This window comes from Amblyomma mixtum, chromosome 3 (genome assembly GCF_055824585.1).
Source record: "Amblyomma mixtum isolate Tamu chromosome 3, ASM5582458v1, whole genome shotgun sequence".
NCBI lineage: Eukaryota > Metazoa > Arthropoda > Arachnida > Ixodida > Ixodidae > Amblyomma > Amblyomma mixtum.
The window spans coordinates 431,309,906-431,331,685 of record NC_143014.1 but is presented as its reverse complement, the minus strand read 5'-3'; the positions used below and the strand labels follow the sequence as shown (position 1 = coordinate 431,331,685).

The following is a 21,780-nucleotide window of genomic DNA, read 5'->3' as shown; positions in this document are numbered from 1 at the left end:
TAAATGTTTTCACTACTACTACTACTACTCTCCGTTTATAACGTGCACGTAATCTCTGAGAATGCACGATGGCTCGAAGTGCAGTTCTCATACCGAGTACGTTTCATCCAGGGTCTTGTCTTTCCGGTGCGAATTCCGCTCCCAGATCTTCCTGCGCGCTTCATCTTTTGGAAGAGCGAAAAGCGACGGCTTCTCACCCGTCAAATGGTAGCCTGTTGTGCACCCAGGTGTAAAGCAGTGCCGTTGCCGCCGACGATTCGGCATTCCTTCAGTGTCGGACGGCCAGCGGCAATTATAGCACGAGAAAGGGATCACATGAAAAACTTTCCGTGAGCCGCGCACCACGCAACCGCGTCAATACACGCGTACGCGTCACTGACTAGCAGACGACAACGAAAAGCGTGCCTTTTCCCGACAGCGCATGCTACAGCAGCGCCATGGTTCCGACTGCAGGCTTGGCTAGCGCTTCGACTTCGTCACGGCCAAGCTGCGCTGCTGCCCTGGTGGCAACAACGTTCATGTAACGAAAAGAAAAAGTTTAATATATAAAACCTTTCAGATTCTCAGCTAAGAAAGCTACCGTAAAACGAAGTACATCGGATATGTTTTTGACGTGGTGCGCTTTTGCGACGCCAGCGACGTGAGGAGAGACGCGAATACGCGAATGGTGCTATGAATTTCCCGTACACTTCTGCAAGCCGCCATAACCTATGGTGCACATATGCTTGGTGCGGTGAACGCCGACGGTGCGAACTGTTTGAAGCTTATCGACTGAAAATTGCTCAAAAAAGTCAGCGGCATTGCAGTTATATTGTTTGTGTGCAGCACGATTGACTTTGGCGGCAGCCGCACAGCAACGCCTCCGGTTTGGCGAACTTGTGAAAAGGTGAGCATTTTGTTGTCAAATTTTGAAAGCGGATTTTTGTTTGTATTGTAACCGGCCCTATGTTTCGTCGCATGTTATGTTCACAATAACATGAGTACAACGCGCATGCGCTTTCTGTCTCTATTTGAAGTAACATTGGTCGATCAGAGTAAACTTTTGTATTCAATTAAGCACAAACTGTCCATGTTGGTACTGCGCGTCGAATGTGCTTTGAGATGATTCTGCGCACGAGATGGTCTTCTGATAATTCGTTTATGAGTGATTGTATACGCACGACGTCGTGTTCGCCGACCGAAAGTTTGTACACGCACGACGTGATACGGTTGCGCCATCTGACGAGGAAAACGAATATCAACTTTGTTTCTCCGTGGCCTCCGTGATCGGCTCCGGACGTGTGCCGCTGTTCTTTGCTCTATCGCGGAGGCCACGGTCCCACCGCTCCGTCCTAGCCAGTCATATGACTGCATATGACACTCCACACACTTTGCAATTACGTAACGTCCTTGCGCTCGCATTTGTGTGTTTTTTTTTACTTTTCTTTTCCTAACTGCGGGCCCGAGAGGAAAGGCGGAGGGAGTGGTGAAAAGTCGTCCGCTTCTACGCAGCGCGTTTGAACTTGTTTGTTTACGTCAGTCTTGTTTACAAAATTGTCAGTCCAATGTTTCCAATGCTGCTACAGTCTTGCTGCGTCCGGAGCAAAATGTGTGTGTGTGTGCGTGTGTGCGCGCGCGCCTGTAGCCTGTACAGACGCGTGTTCCAGAATTACAAAGCCGCTAATAATCGTTCTTGGCCGCCTAGCGCAGGCGCATTTGGCGGCAGGCGCCTCGGGCGCGACCGCGAGCGCCCGCACCCCGCGCGCGAGCGCTGCTTCGTTTTAAGTTTCAATGATAGGCGAAATACGAAACAGAAAGAAAGCAAGCAAGCGCGCACTTATGCTGCCGCTACACATGTGTAGCGGCAGCTCCCAAAGGCGATGCGCTCGATGCCAGGCTCGACTACGGAAAGGGACGCCGAGGGTGGCTGCAGCCGTTGGGAAGGGGTTTGAAGCGCCGCTGTGGGACGGGCGAACTATAACGAAGGTGGTGAGGGGGAAAACCACTTGCTTAGAAAAGCAAAAGGTGCACGAAGGTCAGCAGCACGGGGGCCGGCCAACCGGCACATATAGCTAGTTCGCTTGCCAAAAAGCGCTGCCGAATGCCGCGCGGTATCTACTACAATAGTTTAGAAGAGGCAAGTGGTGTACCATTACGAGAGCGCCTAGGGCCCGCCTCGAAGGAAGCGAAAGACGGGAGGTGGCGGTGAGGGAAGGGGAATGGTTCAAACAACGTTATAAAGACTCGCGTCATGCAGGCAAGCCGAAAAAGTGCTCGTTCACAACGCTGTATTTAGTCACGAGCAGTGTATTCGTTCCGACTCGGAAAATCTCTGAACGCTTGTTTCGCGAACTTCGCAAAGCTGTCATACGGCAGAGTTTCGTGAGACGTACCCGCCGTCTGCTATCCCAGTGTTGCCATACTGTAGTGTTGCCAGACTTGCGCGACTCCCAGTGTTGCCAGACTATAAGGTTGCCAGATTGTGAACTAAAACCCAGTGTGGCCAGACTATTTGTTCCCTCTCCCTTTTACATTCTCCTCCGCCTACAGCTACGCTGTCGCGCCGGAACCGCCCAGCTCGTTAGAGCAGCCTTGCCCGGAGTGGCCGCCGCCTGTTCGCCAAGCGAAAGAGCACGTCCGCGGCGGTTGTGAAATTGTTTTTTTAGTGACTTGTTGAGCAGGCGGGTACCACAGACGAAATCTGCCGCTGCGTGGCCCCAGTGAGCGTATTAAGACGAGAGAAACGCGTGATTTTGTTGAAATAAGCGTGCTAAGCTCAAATTCACTTGTCGAGCAGACGGGTACGACAGACGAAATCTGCCGATGCGTGGCCCCAGTGAGCGTATTAAGACGAGAGAAACGCGTGATTTTGTTGAAATAAGCGTGTTATGCTCAAATTCACTTGTCGAGCAGACGGGTACGACAGACGAAATCTGCCGATGCGTGGCCCCAGTGAGCGTATTAAGACGAGAGAAACGCGTGATTTTGTTGAAATAAGCGTGCTATGCTCAAATTCACTTGTCGAGCAGACGGGTACAACAGACGAAATCTGCCGCTGCGTGGCCCCAGTGAGCGTATTAAGACGAGAGAAACGCGTGATTTTGTTGAAATAAGCGTGCTAAGCTCAAATTCACTTGTCGAGCAGACGGGTACGACAGACGAAATCTGCCGCTGCGTGGCCCCAGTGAGCGTATTAAGACGAGAGAAACGCGTGATTTTGGTGAAATAAGCGTGCTATGCTCAAATTCACTTGTCGAGCAGACGGGTACGACAGACGAAATCTGCCGATGCGTGGCCCCAGTGAGCGTATTAAGACGAGAGAAACGCGTGATTTTGTTGAAATAAGCGTGCTAAGCTCAAATTCACTTGTCGAGCAGACGGGTACGACAGACGAAATCTGCCGATGCGTGGCCCCAGTGAGCGTATTAAGACGAGAGAAACGCGTGATTTTGTTGAAATAAGCGTGCTAAGCTCAAATTCACTTGTCGAGCAGACGGGTACGACAGACGAAATCTGCCGCTGCGTGGCCCCAGTGAGCGTATTAAGACGAGAGAAACGCGTGATTTTGTTGAAATAAGCGTGCTATGCTCAAATTCACTTGTCGAGCAGACGGGTACGACAGACGAAATCTGCTGATGCGTGGCCCCAGTGAGCGTATTTAGACGAGAGAAACGCGTGATTTTGTTGAAATCAACTTCTCTGTTTTTCCGCATCTTTCCTTGCTAATAGCAATAACACTAGATTATCTGAACAAAACAATATGCTTCTACCAAAAGTGAGTACAAATTATGGAAAACAAACTGCTTTTTTCTCCGCCATCAAAACCTGGAATTCATTACCACTAGCAATCAAATCCGCACGTTCGCAGTCCGCTTTCTACACTTTACTAAAAAAACATCTCTCATCAACCCATTCAGCTTCATGCCATGCTTAAGTTTGCCTTAATCTTATTTTCTGTTCCCCACTCTGACAGCGAACGGTCATATTGTTACTCATCTGGAACCTCTTTTTTTTTCCTCCGCCTATGTTTTATATCTGCATTTATTCAATGCCCATTGCTATCCGATGTCTTTTTGTGTTCTTTCTCTTGCTCTTATGCTTTGCTGTTTTATGCCATTTTTGTTAAATTATGCCCGCTAACTATTGTATAACTTATTCATTGGCGCAAATTACACTAATAGGTTTTAACTTAATTGTATACTTTTGTTCCATCTCCCCTGCCAAACTTGTGCACTTTTCTTATGTATTCCTGATGGGAGGTTCCCCAGACAGTTTTCACTTTGGGACCTCCTACTGTACTAACTTTTTTATGAAACTTACAACTCATTTGTATTTCGTTTTAATAAACCTTTAAAATCTGCGCGAAAAAAAAAACCGTTCAAGAGGCGACATGTGGAGTCATGGCACATCCGGTTCACAAAGGCGGCGACGAATAGGACTCCAGGAACGCTTCCCTCGTCGTGCGTTAGTGCACTGCGCCACGGGCTAACAAAGGCAGAGCAAAGGCAGCACCCCGCTGCTGCTGGCACACTGTAGTCACCCCTGAAGAAGGGACCAAGTTGATCCCGAAACGGTGGGCAAAAAAGTAAAAATATTGGTTGGCGTCAGTTTCCTCTCAACTATCTCAAAAACCCATCAAGACGGACTTCGGTCGAAGATGTTTTCATTCCTACAATTACTGTTCTGAATGCGGCTTTCAACGCAGCACGAGCTGCAGAGCATTCTTAACTGCCAGAAGAAAAAAATATCTAGCCACTACGAAGTGACTGGGCAATAATAGGATGCGCGCACATGAAGTAATTATTTCTGCAAGGTTGCTTCTGACGACGCCCGAATTTCGCACTTTTTTCGAAGCTCACCAAGCACAGCCTACAATTTCGTTGTTATCAGTTATTCAGTTCAACACTGCCTACCCCAATTAAAAGTGTCAATGTTGCGTGAATCTGAGCACGCGTCGTTGGTACCTGTAAGCTAGACGCCTACGGCGCCAGTAGGTTCCTTCCCCCTCTCGACGGTAACTACCGTGTCCATCGGAAGTCTAGAGGGGTTAGGAATGGTGACAGCGCGTCGCGCGCTTCGGACGCTCTCCAAGGCCGCGGGAAACGGGGACCAAGGGGCCGACGACCGTTTCCTATTAAAAAGAGATTAGCTCTCAAGTGGGTGGGGGTCAGTAAGGTCGGGAGTCGGGGTCTGGCGAGCACTGGCCGCCGCCCACTTGTACCTACAGTGCCACTCCAGCAGTATTGATTGAAATTGCGCGAGAGCAGATTTAATAAAGCTCCGCCCAATTATCGACGGTATTAAAACCAGCTGCAAACAAAGAAGAGGAGCGCGCCGAGTCCCAATCTCGGCCGCTTTTCTACAGCCCTTTTTCAAACCGCCTTTTTTCAAACCGCCTGTTTTTTAACCGCCTTTTCCTCCTGTTGCCTTTATTTTTGTTTCCGTCTTCAATAAACTAGTTTTGCTTCTCAAGAAGTTTGGAGTTGCTGCCCCAACCGGCAACGTGTCGCCGGACGAGTGGACGAAGGCGCGAAGCAGTGGCGGTCCGAAGGGCGGAGGGGGCGCTCCCCCCTCCCCCCCCCCCCCTTCCCCAAAAGCCTTTGCATATCTTCCCGAACGTACGTTTTCGGGCTCTCACAGGGCGAGATGTGATTTTTGACGTAAATCAGCAAACCTTTTTCGTCTGTGATGTGTCCAGTAGTCCCCTACCTTGTACGTTCAACGTGTTAGCGGCAGTTTTATTCCACACAATTCTAAAATTCGTAGTTATTGTCGAGGCATCGGGGCCCTGCCATGCCCCGCTGTTGTCTTGCCTTGGCGCCGGCGCGGCGACGACGGCGGTGCCATTCACATGCGGTTGCGGTGGCCAGCAACCTCGTCGGGGCGACGTGGAGCCACTCATTCATGTCTTTATCCCAGCGTGGGCGAGCAGGCGGGCTTGACTTCCCGCTTGCTCTTCGCTAGGTAGTGCACGCGTGGCATGCACGCTCCTTAGGTGCTACCTCGGACTCTACGAGGCCGGGCGCCCCACCCCGGCCGCTCGTGCAGTGTGCCACGCGCGCGATTAGTTAGAGACAGGACGCTACGTACAATTTGTCGTTTTCTGTAAACGATTGTGCACAGTGGCCGCTCGCGCGCTCTTGCTTTCGGACAGAGCCCGGACATTTGCGCGCGAGCGGCGCGAACTTGATAACTTTTTGTATTTTATAAATAGCATACAAAGCTCTTCCCTGTCCTTCTCCTCGCTATATTTTCCCTTTCACCTCCGCCGGCTGCAGCTCGCGTGCTTACGATACTAGATGGCAATTGACGCGGCCGGCAACATTCTTTTCCTTCGCCTTTTTATTTTTTCTTTAAAATAAACCGCTACCACCTACCCCACCATGAGACGCAGCGACGCCAGCGTGGGGATCGTCCCTTCGGTTGGTTGCACAAGACGCACCGCCCAGCCGCCTTGTCGGAGGTGACCAAGGGCGGAACAAAGCTCCTTCCCCGAACTGAGTAATGAGGGCCGCCAATCGCACTCGTGAAATGCCCGGACAGGTGCATTGACCTTGCTAGACCCACCTTGGCGGGGCGGATGTCTCATCCGACGACCTGTTTCTCCCTGGCATCGAAATGAATATTTCTCACGTAGCCGTTAACATTCAAGGCAAGATTTATGGTATAACATTTATATCGTTCATCATTTAATTTTCAAAAAAAAAAAACGCGCAAAAGTTTACAAATAAAATGTAGATAAAAAAAATGTGTCTATTTTTTTTTTATACGGAAGTTCGTCCGCCCCCCCTAAAACCAATCTCTGGGACCGCCACTGGCGCGAAGTGCCCTTCGAACTGCTAACCATGCACATGCATAGACGAGCCGGCCATTCCGACGACGATCCAGAGGAGAAACTTAACTGGCGCCGTGACCAGGAGGATCAGAGTTTCAAGTTAACTGGTGCCGTGACCAGGATGAGTATGACCAGTGCTTCAAGTTAACACGCTTATTTCACCAATAAATTACGAGGAACTTTAGCGGCTAAAGTGCTGAAAGGCGAAAGCCTGAGTGCTGCATTCTGCTACACGATTGTTCACTGCACATTTTATTGGTGCATTAATTAACTGCCAATTAATGACGCTTAAGCTTCGCCTTTAGGAGTGGAACGCTACAGCGTGTTGTAGAACTGCCAGGGAGTCCATTGAACGCCACCACCCGTTCGGCGCGACGCCTTGCCCTTTGAACGCAACGCTTTTTGAGGAAAGGAAATGGCGCTGTAATTCTCAGTCATCTCGGTGGACACCTGAGCCGCACTGTACAGGAAGGGAGGAAGTGTGAGTGAAAGAAGAAAGAGGGGCCGTAGTGAAGAAAATGAAAATTGTATTTGAGGAAAGGAAATTACGCAGTAACTGTCTCGCACATCTCAGTAGGCACTAGTCGAAAATTGTATTTGACGAAAGAAAGTTGCGCAGTAACTGTCTCACATATTTCGGTGGACACCCGTCAAAATTCGCGCGTGGTGACATCACGACAATTTGGACCAATCTGAAACGCGGACTAATACGCCTTGCTCGTGAGTAAATTGGTTTTTGAGGAAAGGAAATGTATCTGTCTCGCATATCTCGGTGCACTCGATCCTGAACCTCGCCGTAACGGGAAGGGAGGAAGATGGGAGTGAACGAAGACACCGTATTCACTAGACGCAGCTTTGTTCATTCCAAATCATCGAGCTGGCATGGCCGAGTGGTAGCGTGCTCGACTCGCACTCCGGAGACCGGGGTTCGATTCCCAAGCTCGGCCAATTTCTTACTAGGTTTTATTTATTTATCTGGTCTGACTAGAAAAGTTAATTTGACTAATTGGTGAAGTAAGCAATTGACTAAACTCAAACTTACTTGGAGCATCACTATACGATCCCTTTAATTGGTTGCATGGTTGGTAGCCAGAGTACAATTGGCCCCCTGTTTGAAATTCGCGCACTGTGGCGTCACGACCGTTTCGACCAACTGAAAAGCGTGACATTTCTTGTCGACAACTCCTGCTTACAACGATGAGGCATTAAAGGCTTCCGCCTTAAAATCACGCGTTTCTCTCGTCTTAATACGCTCACTGGGGCCACGCATCGGCAGATTTCGTCTGTCGTACCCGTCTGCTCGACAAGTGAACTTGAGCACAGCACGCTTACTTCAACAAAATCACGCGTTTCTCTCGTCTTAATACGCTCACTGGGGCCACGCATCGGCAGATTTCGTCTGTCGTACCCGTCTGCTCGACAAGTGAACTTGAGCACAGCACGATTATTTCAACAAAATCATGCGTTTCTCTCGTCTTAATACGCTCACTGGGGCCACGCATCGGCAGATTTCGTCTGTCGTACCCGTCTGCTCGACAAGTGAATTTGAGCACAGCACGCTTATTTCAACAAAATCACGCGTTTCTCTCGTCTTAATACGCTCACTGGGGCCACGCATCGGCAGATTTCGTCTGTCGTACCCGTCTGCTCGACAAGTGAATTTGAGCACAGCACGCTTATTTCAACAAAATCACGCGTTTCTCTCGTCTTAATACGCTCACTGGGGCCACGCATCGGCAGATTTCGTCTGTCGTACCCGTCTGCTCGACAAGTGAATTTGAGCACAGCACGCTTATTTCAACAAAATCACGCGTTTCTCTCGTCTTAATACGCTCACTGGGGCCACGCATCGGCAGATTTCGTCTGTCGTACCCGTCTGCTCGACAAGTGAATTTGAGCACAGCACGCTTATTTTAACAAAATCACGCGTTTCTCTCGTCTTAATACGCTCACTGGGGCCACGCATCGGCAGATTTCGTCTGTCGTACCCGTCTGCTCGACAAGTGAATTTGAGCACAGCACGCTTATTTCAACAAAATCACGCGTTTCTCTCGTCTTAATACGCTCACTGGGGCCACGCATCGGCAGATTTCGTCTGTCGTACCCGTCTGCTCGACAAGTGAATTTGAGCACAGCACGCTTATTTCAACAAAATCACGCGTTTCTCTCGTCTTAATACGCTCACTGGGGCCACGCATCGGCAGATTTCGTCTGTCGTACCCGTCTGCTCGACAAGTGAATTTGAGCACAGCACGCTTATTTGAACAAAATCACGCGTTTCTCTCGTCTTAATACGCTCACTGGGGCCACGCATCGGCAGATTTCGTCTGTCGTACCCGTCTGCTCGACAAGTGAATTTGAGCACAGCACGCTTATTTTAACAAAATCACGCGTTTCTCTCGTCTTAATACGCTCACTGGGGCCACGCATCGGCAGATTTCGTCTGTCGTACCCGTCTGCTCGACAAGTGAATTTGAGCACAGCACGCTTACTTCAACAAAATCACGCGTTTCTCTCGTCTTAATACGCTCTCTGGGGCCACGCATCGGCAGATTTCGTCTGTCGTACCCGTCTGCTCGACAAGTGAACTTGAGCACAGCACGCTTATTTCAACAAAATCATGCGTTTCTCTCGTCTTAATACGCTCACTGGGGCCACGCATCGGCAGATTTCGTCTGTCGTACCCGTCTGCTCGACAAGTGAATTTGAGCACAGCACGCTTATTTCAACAAAATCACGCGTTTCTCTCGTCTTAATACGCTCACTGGGGCCACGCATCGGCAGATTTCGTCTGTCGTACCCGTCTGCTCGACAAGTGAATTTGAGCACAGCACGCTTATTTCAACAAAATCACGCGTTTCTCTCGTCTTAATACGCTCACTGGGGCCACGCATCGGCAGATTTCGTCTGTCGTACCCGTCTGCTCGACAAGTGAATTTGAGCACAGCACGCTTATTTCAACAAAATCACGCGTTTCTCTCGTCTTAATACGCTCACTGGGGCCACGCATCGGCAGATTTCGTCTGTCGTACCTGTCTGCTCGACAAGTGAATTTGAGCACAGCACGCTTATTTCAACAAAATCACGCGTTTCTCTCGTCTTAATACGCTCACTGGGGCCACGCATCGGCAGATTTCGTCTGTCGTATACCCGTCTGCTCGACAAGTGAATTTGAGCACAGCACGCTTATTTCAACAAAATCACGCGTTTCTCTCATATTAATACGCTCACTGGGGCCACGCATCGGCAGATTTCGTCTGTTGTACCCGTCTGCTCGACAAGTGAATTTGAGCACAGCACGCTTATTTCAACAAAATCACGCGTTTCTCTCGTCCTAATACGCTCACTGGGGCCACGCATCGGCAGATTTCGTCTGTCGTACCCGTCTGCTCGACAAGTGAATTTGAGCACAGCACGCTTATTTCAACAAAATCACGCGTTTCTCTCGTCTTAATACGCTCACTGGGGCCACGCATCGGCAGATTTCGTCTGTCGTACCCGTCTGCTCGACAAGTGAATTTGAGCACAGCACGCTTATTTCAACAAAATCACGCGTTTCTCTCGTCTTAATACGCTCACTGGGGCCACGCATCGGCAGATTTCGTCTGTCGTACCCGTCTGCTCGACAAGTGAATTTGAGCACAGCACGCTTATTTCAACAAAATCACGCGTTTCTCTCCTCTTAATACGCTCACTGGGGCCACGCATCGGCAGATTTCGTCTGTGGTACCCGTCTGCTCGACAAGTCACTAAAAAAACAATTTCACAACCGCCGCGGACGTGCTCTTTCGCTTGGCGAACAGGCGGCGGCCACTCCGGGCAAGGCTGCTCTAACGAGCTGGGCGGTTGTGGCGCGACAGCGTAGTTGTAGGCGGAGGAGAATGTAAAAGGGAGAGGGAACAAATAGTCTGGCCACACTGGGTTTTAGTTCACAATCTGCCAACCTTATAGCCTGGCAACACTGGAAGTCGCGCAAGTCTGGCAACACTACAGTATGGCAACACTGGGATAGCAGACGGCGGGTACGTCTCACGAAACCCAGCCCTGTCATACTTCTCCCCTAAGCAGATCTCCATCACAGCAACGCCGAAATGCCTATCGTCCACGCTAAGCCATTGGCGATCTGGCTATAGTGCCTAGAATTCTAGGCACTATAATCTGGCGGAGGCCGTCGAGCATGGATGGGGAGAAAAAAAAAAAAAAAACGCAGCACGCGACTACGCGCGGTGAGAGCGAACGCCAATTTTCTTCGCTAGACGGCGCAAGCGACCCACGTCGTGCGTGTACAAACCTCCGGTCGGTGAACACGACGTTGTGCGTATACAATCACTCTTTGTTTATTACCAGATATAGTCTAGAAATTTGGAACCGTTGATCCCACTGCAACAGTGCTGAAAAGTTGTTTTGTGTTCATGCATCTGCTGTCCTTAAACATAACTTTTCGGTAATCCTTCGCGTGGTTCCTTTGGATCTGAACAATTGGCTACTGTTGCTAGGGGATAAGCACTTTCGTCTGGGCGAGTTGGTTCATAACAGCAACGAAAGGAATAAACTTGCGCAACGGGATTGAAGAAGAAAACGCAAGAGACGCTGAAGAAAACGCTGCCTTTACGTCTCTTGCGTTTTCTTCTTCAATCCCTTTGTGCAAGTTTATTCCTTTTGTTGCTAGGGGCACCTGGCAGCAGAGCCCCTGGGGACGCCTAGTGGATCAGCCATTTGTCTAGGTGCCAAGTTACCAAAGGTACCATTCCAGACTTTTTTTTTCAGTCTATCAACCTCATATTCCTTGCAAAGATTACAGTATGTAATCAGGTAGTAAAAAAATTGGTAACTTCTACATATTTCAGAACAGTTCAGAGAAATGAAATGAAATGAAAATTGGCTTTTGAGGAAAGGAAATGGGGCAGTAACTGTCTCACTTATCTCGGTGGACACCCGAACGGTCCTGTAAGGGAAGGGTTAAAGGAGGGAGTCTAGAGAGAAATGCACATGCAGCATCAGCATTCTCTATGTAGACTTTTTGAGAGCTGGATTCATTCCTTCTAGGAGAGTGGCAAGCAGTAGGTCAACTGCACACAAATTTATTTTCCTCTGGTGCGAAGTGAAGACTGCGAACATTATAAGACAAATCTCTAGTCTGTTTCATTCTCACTGCATTTGCTCAAAGCATAGTATGAAATGTTGTATTTCTTATACCCTAGTTTCCTTTACTTTGAGCAGTAGACATTGACAATGAACAGCAAGGCAACTCCACTCGCTTGCGATTTTGCCTTCAGCAGCAAAACAGGGAATACATTACCTCATGTGTTCGCTCGACACAGACTCAAAACTTTGATGGACAACAGTGTCCACAGCTGCAATCACCTCCTAAGTGCATGCACTCGTAAGACACATAAGGGTCATTCAGTCTATAAATTCCTGTTGTTTGTCCAGTGAATTCTCTTACGTCATTTTCAAGCCACTGAGTCAAGGCTCCTTTTACTCGGCCCGCCCCAGGCCAACACTACAGTGTTTGTCATCACCATCAACAGCAGCAGCCTGACTACATCCACTGCAGGACAAAGCATAACTTGCTAAGCGTTTCACTGCAGTCTTGTTATTACTGGAACGACCTCTTGAAAGCATTCAGCCTGGTTGTCATTGAGGGTTACTGTTCACATGTCAAAAAGCCGGATCAGCTGTATACTATTTTCAGCTACCAGAACTCGGGTACCTTTCATGACATGCTGGCTGAGGAGTGCTGGAGCACCAGCTGGACATTTGGATGAAGCAATTTTCAAATGTGTGCTCGGCATCACCCGGTTTTGCTCCAGTTGTGAAGAGCTTTTCTTTTCATTTTTGTTCTGTCAAGTGCTCAAATGTTGGGTAATTTCTGAATACCTTTTAGCTTGTGTTCACTTTGTTGTTGAGGTGTAGTTTTTGTGGCACAAGTACTCTGCTCTTACTTTTCAGTATAATTTAAAATTTGTAGGGCACACCACAAAGAAAAAGACTTTGCTTGAATAATCTAGTTCTTCATTGCTGCTAGAGCAACTAAGTTGAGACAACCCAGTAGTTTAGCTCTGGCTAGAATTTCTAGGAGAGTCTCATGAATATAATCATATGACCAACACAAACGGGATATTGTTTGTGCTCTACATAGCTCTTCTGTGAGGCAGGATTACTTCATCTGCACCTGCAGCCTGATACCACCAAAATACCAATTCTTGAGTGAACTTATATGATGTTTTTTTGTCATACTGAGAAAATTTGCCTCATTTGGAAGCAAGAAGCCTGAGCTGATTCTGAACAGGTCGATCATTAGTGTAACGAATTTCATTATCGTCATCGCTTAGTTTACATTCACTTCAGGACAGTGGCTCCTTCCAATGGTCTTTAAAGGGGTGGAGACACCAAATTTGTGGTTCGTGCGTTCTTAGTTGCAAACGTTTCTTATGGCTCCAGGAAGCATGATACACACTCAAAGATTCATATATTCACAGTGAATAATTTATTATAGCATTTTTAGGTGAACGATTTTCGGTTTCGGTTTCGGAACGCCGAGTTGTACAGTGACGTCACAGAAGGGGAAGATCAACTGCTTCGCTTGGTCACGTGGGCCCACAAAAGTTGTGACGCACCTACTGCTGCATCGTCTGCTTTCCCACACACGTGCTGACCAGCGCATATGAAAACAAACAACTGCACGTCTAGTCCCAGCAGCTCGGATTCTGACAGATGATTCCAACGAGTGAGGACATCGACTTTTTTTTTGTTTGCACGCTAATATCGCCTTCGCGGGTTCGCGTGAGGATGCGAAACACTTTGCAAAATGCCAGTAAGCATCGCTGCGCCGCTCTACCCAAGCTGCGCCCACAACCGGTGTCACACTTCGCTGCCGTGCAGCAGTACCTGAGCGCTGCTTGGGATGGTGTACAAATATCACAAGAAAAGACAAGATCGCCTTGTTATCAGAACTGCCAGCTATACTCGAGCAGCGACAAAGCATGTCTGCTTATGTTGGGAGCTTTCGGCAACGGCACCGCTCGCGGGCGCTCCGGGCGACGAGCTCTGCTGCTGCCTGGCTGCCGTGGTCGTCGCTAGGCCTATAACCTGTTTAGCAAGCGGCCGGCGCTTCGGAAGTCGCCTGCGCTATAATAAAAGGCCTACTTTTCACAAATAGCTGTAGTGTTAACAGAATCATCTCACAATAAAATAATAGTATGGTCAATCTCCTCGACGCCTTCGGCAGCGGAGCTAGCGGGCGCCAGGCGAGCCGGACCCCGACGTCGCGCCAGCGGCAGCTGCTAGGCGCGGTTGTGAGAAATTTGCTCATATCACAGTTGTTACCTCTACTAGCAGCTCAGTATTGGTCAGCGATCCTCAAAAATGACACTTTTTTCACATTTCTTGTCCCATGGTTTATTATTTACGTCAAGAACACTCTTTAGCTCGCTTTTATGACGTCGGCAGACGGTATCCAGGCTGACCTACCGGCCGGCAGACTCGGCGTACTTCACGTCCGCACAAGAAAATACAAAACAGCCATGCCACCAGAAAGGATGCTTTCTAGGATGTAGATACGACAGCATGCATCTGTGCTAAAAGTGGATCTTTCGGCAGCGACACTGCCTGCGGCAACGCCGGCCGACGACCTGCGCGCTGGTCCCAGACTGCCCTAGTCGTCGCTAGGCCTAGCTGCTTTCGATATCGACTCCGCAGCTGAGGGAGCTTCGGGACTGGCCAGCGCTCAGAAACGTGCTCCGCTCGGCACCTCTTTACTGTGAACTCGTCCCATAATAAAAGATATGCTCGATTTCCACGACGTCTTCAGCAACAGAGCTAGCAGACGGCAGGCGAACCGCACCAGGTAGCAGCAGCACAAAACCGGCTATGGGATGAAATTTGCTTTCATCGCAGTCATCACTTCTACCAGGAACTCGGTATTTGCCAACGATCGTCACAAACGATGCATTTTTGATATTCATATATCCCAGGGTTTGCTATGAACGTGAACAAACAATACTATCGCGTTCTTCAGATGCCGGCGTTCGGCACGAAGACTGGCGCAGGCCGCCCGGCTCCAAGGAGTGCGCCCTATGTCATCATGACGCTGCCGCTCTCCGCGCTCGCATTGGCTGCCGCTTCCCGTCGTTGTTGCCGCGAGCGGCCCGCCGTTGACATCTAGCAGGCCGGACGCAGGCGACGAGCTGCAATCGGACGCTGCGACGCTGTTCGCAACGGCGCGCCGCAAACCGAGCGAGTGGCGGTTAGCAGCAAACGCGGCTCGCTGGTGCGTCGACTGCGCTCACGCGGCTGTGCCCCGCTCATCGTACGTCACTGTATTTTGGTATGACGTCACTAAAACTTTATTTTTCTACACCCCTTGTGACGTCATGGTTGATGGCGCTAGCGAATGGGTCTAGGCCGTGAGAGTGAGCATTTAGGTAATCTTTGGAACCGAATTAAAATATTTTTTAAACGTTTGTTGCGTCCAACACCTGGCAGTGACTGCCCTTGCATACATAGGAATCCCATAGCAGGCTTTTTATAGCTTCAAAATTTGGTGACTCCACCCCTTTAAGTATCTGTGTCTTGCACCAGCTGCATATTGCCACACTATCCTAAGAAATCTCCTAATCTTATCTGGTGAGCTTATAATCAGCTGTCTCCTCCTATATTTTTCTTTGGTTGAAATTCATTTTGCTGTAATACAATGTGTACAAGCTATTTCCTGGCCTAGTGCTCTGCTTATCTCGAATGAAATGATTGGTAAATGGGTCACTGACCTGAACTTGAGTAGACAAAATTACCTTGTGCTAGAGCACTCTTTGGCCACAGATGCCCTTGTGCCATTAAAATTCATCATCAAATTCATTCTGTTGCCCTAAGAGACCTTTTGTGATTCATTCTCTGCATCGTATGCCCTGCCCAGGACCATTTTCTTGTTTTAATTTGTGCCAGAATATTGACAACTTGGGCTTGTTCTGAAATCAGTGTTGCCACAGTCCAGTGTTACTGCTAACATTTTCATCTCTGTGGCCTACTTTTCTTCCTGAATTTAAACTCAAATCTCTTTGTTAGCCTCCACGTTTCAAGATATGGCTTTTCTTTTGAGCAACATCTCTAGGCTGCTTCAAAACACAAGAATGCCCACCGAGTTCAGTGCAGGCAATTCTAAATCTCTTGATAATTTCTTTCTTATGGTCTAGCTCTCCGAACTCTACTAGGCTTACATCGAGCTTCCTTACCACTTCTAATGTTCCTGTACTCATCATAGGCTGTTGGTCCCTTTCCAGACTATTGGACTTCACTTGTGGTTTCGGCTTACTCTTTTTAGGCCTGCAGTTCTTTCTCTGCTTAGGTCCTCAAGCATACACTGCAATTCATCCCCGTAAATACTTAACAGCACTGTCAACAAATCGGAGCTTACTTGCTGTCTGTCTCCCACTGCTTATATTTCACTCATTGCTTGTTGCTGCTTTTAGCTTTCCTCCATGATTTTGTTTGCTCAGTCCTGGCCTTGATATATTTTCTTCTGCTGCTTAGCTATTAGCTAGGTTAGATGGTTCTGCTACTTCTATGTCCACTGTGAGGTTTGAGAGCTTCTTGCTTTGTTCTTTCTTTATGAGCATCTTTCTCTTCATGAGTCTGATTGGCGGTCTGGAACAAAGCACATATGCATTGTTTATATTAAGCTGATGACATGATAGCCTAACACTTCGTATCGTTGCCATTCGATCCCCCTGTGTACTTGCTTTGTTACACTGGGAGGAAAAAAGTTTAGTGGAAGTCGCGATGAGGCGCATTTTTGTTTAGACTAGTGGCAAAGGTTTACTGTTGCTTTGCAGTGAAGCGCTCTCACCTGTCGCGCACGAGCATTTAGATGGCTGTTAAATACTACTATCAAGGGTTTAGCCGCTGTAGTGTCACAGGTCTGTTTTGTAGGATTTCAGATCATGGTCTTGCACTGTTACTGAAGCCTGTTGTGTGTCAGTCACGCCACTATGCTGTTGTATTTCTGTCTGGTGTAAAAAATATTTTCTGTGATTATGCTGCATGTATGGGTTCATGGGGAAGTAAATATTTTGTGTTGCTTCAACCGGATATTGCTTCAAAATGAACACATTCAATAATACATGGTGTTAAAAAAGCCTTGGCTTGCATAACCCAAGTGTGAGGAGAATACTATTATAGCAGTGTGCTTGCATTCCAACCTTTTAAATTCCTTTTTTGTGAAAAGAATGACGAGAAGTTTCATGAGTTACAGCTCTCTTTCATTGCTTGCTCAGAGAAAGCGTTTATTGCAAGTAAGCAATAGTCGCTATTTTCTATTGTTCAAGTAGCAGCACCAGCATGCCTCGTCATTTTTGTCTTGAATGACTGAAGGTGCTTCCAGAGCATTGCCTTCTTTTTTTTGTTGTTGCTTATTCAGCATGCAATATTGTGTCTATAGATTGCACTTTAGCATTATTTTGCGTTCTCCCAAGCAAATTTTAGGCGGCCAAATTCAGAAGCACCTTGTATTGTCCTTACATGCCCGCTATTAATGCAGAAGTAATTATATGCCACGCTAAACACCAAATCTACATCCTTCAGAGTGGGTCTAGAAGCTTGTCTTCATACTCTTGCCTTCGAGGAGTTCTTATAGGTTTCACATATCTGCTTGGTGTTGGAAGTGACAGCCTTGACTGATAATGATATGCATTTAAAGACACGTTCTGCATTTACAGTTAGGCCGAAATGAAATGCAAACATACGTGTAGAGTACTTTTCTACTGTGCAGCGAGGTATACCTTTAGAAAAGGTTCATAAATGTGTACTTAGGTAGATCTTTTATCCTGAAACAAGAATCAGGCTAGCTGCATACGCAAGCTGAAATCACACAGGTGAAATGTTGTTTCTTGTTCATAGGCACTGTTTGCATTTCATTCCAGCCTGATTGTGCACTACTGCCATAACAGGTACCTTATCTAAATGAGACACTCTCTTGTGGCAAATCTGCAGCTACAAACATTGCATACTTGGTTATTCATAATACCTTTTTTTTCTCATGTGCATAGAAGAATGTCCAGCTACATTGCATGCTTGTTACTTCTATTTTTCTGCTAGTATTAAACTACATATTAGCCTCAAAGACCCGATGTTCAACTGAATGATTCTTTTGTGTCCCACTAGGAAGGCACAAGCATCACGCCTAGGGCTAATTCACCGCCCTTCACCTCTGTTTTGGTTTCACACGGTCAGTTATGCTATTAATAATTATAATCACTTTATAGCATAAGTATAGATGAAAACATATTTTGGGCTAAATGAGGTTGCGAAGTTTTTCACTCTGCACAACGATATACAGGGTCGGTTCTGAAAGTAGTAGGACTCATTTAAAAAAAAAATCTCTGCCTCTCCTGTAACCGAGGGTAGAGTAAGCATGAAATGTTTATGGGCATAACATATTGGTTGTAGATGGTACTAGTCAAAATCTTGAAATGGGTCTAGTGTTCAACACACCGCACCACACCCACACTCTTCTTGTTGCGTCGAAGCGATCGCCTGCAATAGAGCGGGCTTAGGTAGGCAGCCGCGAACCGTGGTGGCCATGTCGCTTTCGGGAGCGGCCGCATAATCATGGCGTTATTGGCAGGGGCGAGCAGTCTTCTGCTGTGGCGTATCACTCGCAAAGCGATCGCTTTCCGCAACCTCTCATTTCATTAGGCTCCATTGCTTGGCTTAAGCAAGCAGCTGTGACGATGGTGGTATTGGAATGCAGGACGATGCAGAAGCGTACGCGGACACGATGGGACACAGGCCTGACTAGAATGTATATGCAGTGCGTCTGAAGGCCAAGCGGCCGGCCTTTTACATGCGTGAGTGTGGGACTGCAGCGCCATCCTTGGGGTTGGCGCGGAAGCAGTTCTTCAGCCAAAAGCCCTTCTCACCCTGGAGCTCCCCTCTTGCTCTCGTCTTGTCTCGTTAAATCTCGTACGGTGCCTGGATCTTCTCGTTTCAGTGCCCGGATGTTGGCTCTCGGTCTTGGCGTGACATCACCACACTGCCAACAACGGGAGCTAAAAGCATTTCATGCTTAAAATTTTATTCTTGAGAACACTACGAGCGATTAGAATTTTTCAAAGTAGCACCCTTCTGCATCTGCACACTGCTGCCAATGAGTTTTGTAGTTTTTGTACGCCTCCAGGAACGCCTGGACTGGAATGCTGTTTAGCTTCCTAGTCACGGCCTGTTGAACCGCCTCTACTGATCCGTGATGCTTCCCCTTGAGCATCGATTTTATTCTCGGGAATAGAAGAAAGTCTGGTGGGGCCAAGTTTAGGCTGTAAGGGAGCTGAGGTAGCGTTGCCACCTTGTGCTGGGCAAGGTACTCCACTACGCGGAACGCTGTGTGCTTCGCCACGTTGTCTTGGTGTAGCTGCCAATTGCTGGCGATGGCTGGGCGGACACGGACAATGCATTTTCGCAGTCTTTTGAGCACTTCCACATAAAAAATTGCATTAACTGTTTGTGTAGGTGGTACGAACTCTTTGTGGATGACTCCATGTCGATGAAAAAATCAAATGAGCATGGTCTTTTGCTTGGATTTGCTCATTCGCGCTTTCTTGGGGCGTGGGGAAGAAGGGGTGTACCATTCGGAGCTCTGCCGCTTGTTCTCTGGGTCGTATTCAGACACTCCATCTCATCACAGGTCACAACATTGTCCAAAAAATCGGGGTCTTCATTCACATGATGAAAAAGATCCTGTCAGATTGCTTTCTGGCTGGCCTTTTGCTCCTCTGACAACACTCGTGGCACCAACTTCGCGCACAGTTTCCTCATGGCTAAGTTTTCTGTCATGATCTCAAAAACTTGGGTTTGAGGAATGCTCAAGTCATCAGCAATCATTCTGATACTCATCCTACGAACACTGTTCAGTAAATTTTTCACTTGGACACATTTTAGTTGGTCTTGCTGGTTGAAGGGCGTCCGGAGCGGTCGTCATCTTCCACTCTTTCCCTACCTTTCAGAACAGCTTGTGCCATTCAAAAACACCTGACCTACCCATGGCCGCATCACCGTGGGCCTCCTTAATCACGTCGTGAGTCTCTTTGCCCGTTTTACCAAACTTTCCACAAAATTTGATCACGTATCGCTGATCCAGTAAACGCTCCATGATTTTGTGTGATGAGGCATTTCGACAGGGGTTCACAGTACGAGCGACCTGCTCTCTTCAACGGCCGAGAGCCGACTGCCAATTTTTCCCAGCGTTCCCAATATCCCCCTTCACCCATCCTGCTCGCTCAGACTGCGTCTTGTCTGCCCGTTTGCCCAAGAAAAAACCAGCCCTACTACTTTCAGAACAGACCCTGTATATGGTTGGTCTTGTACATCTTTACTTGGGTGTTAATGTTTCTGTTGTGGTTATTGTCTAAATAACCTTGCCTCCCTATTGTATCCTACATCCTTTTATGCCTGTCATCCTTCCTCCTGGCTCTCTCTCTCTTTTCAGTTATTGCTCCTCTTTCCTTTACATTAGTGATTGGTCACAAGCCTGCTGTGGGAACAGCAGCTACCACTTGGCCCCTTTTTTTTCATGGAACCTGCACTGCTACTATTAACACTAATAGTACTTCATCAACATTTCTGTGATACTGCATTTTTTGTTATGTATAAATAGTTGGCAAAGCCAATGGTAGCAGAGTTGAATATTGCAATATATCATGCATATATCTTGCATGAATATATCAGTATATTCACTATTACACTACTCTCTGTTTCTTTCAGTTTAGCCATTTGGCTGTGGATATTTTAGGCTTCTTTCCTAGTTTAGTCCACTCAAACTAAAATTTTGCTTTCTGTGTTGCAGGTGGAACCTACAATTAATGCTGCTCTGTGTCTTGTAAGCAGGAGGTGGTGTTAATGGAGCCATGAACTTTTTTTAGATATGACTAGCCTTTGCCTTATTATGTTCTGAACCTTGAGTGTGAAAAGGAAGTCTTGGATTTCTGCAGAGGTGAGACGTCATGGTGACTCTACCAGTGTGATAGACAGAGACGAGAAAGGAGATAAGATAGGCGCTGACTCGCGACTGAAGTTCATTGAAGTGAACGGGGAATATATAAAGAAGCCAAGCAACACCACAAACCATGCAGTTACAGAGCATACATGACAACATGAGTCAAAAATCGCCCTGAACGTTCCCCTGATTGAGATATTGCGTGTTAATGCGATAGACAGCACACTCGCACATTCGTCACCGAGTCGTAAGATGTGTCTAGCCTCGATAATGTCCGATTCAATCTTCTCCGAATTTACTGCCACAATGTGTGTTGCCAATAGGAAAGGGTGGCAGCCTTCACATCCCTTGCAGTGTACAGCCAAGTTAGAACCCCAGAACCCCTAACCTCTTGTTTTCCTGTAATCTTACATTGATACACCCTCCAGTTTGACGTATATAAACTTGACCAAGATAATAGTATCTGATACCACATTCATTTTACAAGGTACATATGCATTTCACTTTACACGTGTACATTTCTCGAGCCACATTCACAGAATTATTCTTGACAATTTTACATATTTTAGACAACTTATTAGGGGCCGAAAAAACCACTTTTCCATTAAACCTTCTGGACACATTTTTCAAATTGTGCGACAGTCTATGTACGTGCGGTAACACAACTGGTCTTTTGGCATCTCACTGGCTGGCCTCGGCCTGATTGTGCCGGTTGCCGCAAAACGGTTTCAGCTTCTTTAACAATTTATTGTGTGCTCTTGCAATGCAATAACACGGTTGGGAAATCCTGCGTTCGTTAACCTTAAAACCTGCGCTTGGAAACTAGTCATCATGCTGTGAAAGCATGACTTCATCAATTCTGAGCCCAGGCTAGATGGTGCAATGTTATCTTTCACTAGCTTGGACTAGCCGACCTGTAGCCAAGTAGCAGGTTAACACTCCTGGGCAAATATCTCCAGCACGCATGGCGTGTGCAGAACAC

The 21,780-nt window shown here is 47.6% G+C and overlaps 1 long non-coding RNA gene across 1 annotated transcript; it reads left to right on the top strand.

Moving 5' to 3' along the window:
• The first annotated feature begins 750 nt into the window (after positions 1-750).
• LOC149358108 (uncharacterized) lies at positions 751-20,966 on the top strand. Its single transcript, XR_016289940.1, has 3 exons — positions 751-886; positions 17,972-18,035; positions 20,649-20,966. It is a non-coding gene; the product is annotated as an uncharacterized LOC149358108 (long non-coding RNA).
• Positions 20,967-21,780: the final 814 nt, after the last annotated feature.